Here is a 2,426-nt window from a genome sequence, read left to right as displayed (position 1 = left end):
TGCCTCTGGATGAACAGGACCCGGTTTGATCGAGTCGATTGGGGCTGGATGAACAGGACCCCGTGGAGGGCTGGATGAACAGGACGACCCCATGGAGGGCTGGTTGAATAGTAGCCGGTGGAGGGCTGGATGAACAGTAGCCCGTGGAGGGGTGGTTGAACAGAAGCTCGTGGAGAGGGCTGGTTGAACAGTAGCCGGTGGAGTAGCGCGCGGTGGAGGATGGATGAACAGGACCCCGTGGATGAACAGTCACAGGTGGAGGCTGGAGGAGGTCGACGGTGGATGAACAGTAGCCCGTGGAGGCTGGAGGAGGTTGACGGTGGAGATGAACAGTATCCCGTGGAGTCCAGTTTTGCGGTACGCCACACCCCTCCCGATGAATAGGACCCCGGTTTCGACCGTAGCGCTTCAACACAAGCCCGTTTCCTCCGTTTTCAGTACGGCACACCCCTCCCGATCAATAGGACCCCGTTTCGACCGTAGGAGGTCCAACAGAAGTCCGTTTCCTCTGTTTTGCGGTACGCCAGACCCCTCCCGATGAACAGGATCCCGTTTCGACCGTGGCCGGCCGAACACAAGGCCGTTTCCTCCATTCTGCGGTACGCCAGGCCTCGTTTCCATCGGCTGTTCCGTCCAAGCCCTCCCAATGAACACGACGACGCATTCCGTTTTGACCTAGCCGGTTGGCTCCCCATGAACACGACGACGATGCAGTTTTTCCGTTTGGACCCAGCCATGTACATGAGCCCTACCTGTACGTATGCGCGAGTAGGCGTTCGAGACCCCGCCGGTATGTACGTACGTGGCCGTATTTACTTTTTTGCACCCTGGCCGTTGTACGTACGTGTACATGCTACGTGCGCGCCTCTACTACGACACATGCGCGTCCACATCGACCAGTATGTACGTACACGTTCACGACCAGAATGACAACACTACATACGCTTCGACCAGATGGGTCCCGACTGTTAGGCACTTCCTTGCGTGCGAAGATGTAGCTGGTGGGTTCCAACAGTCAGGGGGCGAATCGTTTTTTTTGCCCGGACGCACTTCCTTGCGTGTGAAGATGTGGCTGGTGGGTCCCAGTTAGGGCTGCAAACGAATCGAGCTCGAGCGAGTTGGAGTTGGCTCTGCTCAACTCATATGAAAATTCGAGCGAGCTCAAACTGAGTGAAGCTCATGATCGAGCTATAGAACATGACTCGTGCTCAGCTTGTAACGATCTTGAGTCGATCTCGAGCTAGTTTCGAGCTAAATGAGATGGTAAAAAAAATCTGAATCTATGGATGAAAAACTAAAAAATTAAGGTGAATATGATGGGAACTTTGCCAAAAATATAGGTTATTTAACACATAGTCGACCACGTGCCATAATGAGGCCTAAATCTTCTCTGCACTTAGTTAAGTTTCCATGTTCGTTGGTAAATAAAATGGAGAAAAATTATGAACAACATAGATGGTAATAAATTATTGTATTTCCATTTAATATAAGCCACGATTATTTAACATAATGATACTCTGTCGAGCTATCGAGCTGAAATCGAGCGAGCTAACATTGGCTCAAGATCGGCTCGTTTCTCGATCGAGCTACATAAAGTGTTCAAACTCAGCTCATTTCTTTTCGAGTCGATCTCGAGTCGAGTCAAAAAATGAGTCGATCTCGAGCGGCTCACGAGCCTCGAGCTTTTCTTGCAGCCCTAGTCCCAGTAGTCAGGGGGAAACGTTTTTTCGCGAAATACGTTGGCCCGTCTGGTGGGTCCCTGCTGTCAGGTGGAGGAATAATTATTTGCGCGTAATAAGGAGGCACTTCCTTGAGGCCGCCATGGACCCAGCTGTCAGCCTCTCCACGTACAGTACTCTTCCGATGGAAGTCGTTCCTTGACCACGTTGACGACGCCACGCCGAGAGCACTAGGGCGGTGGACGACGACGAGGCCTAGAAAGGAGACGACGCGGAGCCGGGGAAGACGCGGCAGTGGATGCCCACGCGGAGAGGACTACGAGGGTTCACTGGTTCGTCTTTGTTGTGAGGCTGCCGTCTTCGCAGAATAACAGGGGGTGTGGGTGAGTGGAGGGATGGCCTGGCCAGCGGTGGGAGTAGTAGGGGGCGGTGAGGCCTCCGCAGCAGCACAGCCGGCCACGGGAGGCAGGAGCAGGCGGCACGACCGGCACTGCTTTGGGCGGCTGGAGTAAGAAGACCAGAGGTTGAAGAAGCACTACGGCCGTTGGATGGACATCGTACGGTCACTGGAGCTAGAATCGTTCATATTGACTAAGTTGACAAAGCCCTCCGTCCCCGTCAACTTAGTAGGCCCACAAGTCAGCATCCCACTATGCTAGGTCCCAGCTAGCAGGGGGAGTATTCATTTTTTTGTGCGTAATAAGGAGGCACTTCCTTGTGTGCGAATATATAGCTGGTGGGTCCGAC

This window comes from Triticum dicoccoides, chromosome 6B (assembly GCF_002162155.2).
Source record: "Triticum dicoccoides isolate Atlit2015 ecotype Zavitan chromosome 6B, WEW_v2.0, whole genome shotgun sequence".
Lineage (NCBI taxonomy): Eukaryota > Viridiplantae > Streptophyta > Magnoliopsida > Poales > Poaceae > Triticum > Triticum dicoccoides.
Note: the sequence above shows the minus strand (reverse complement) of the source record.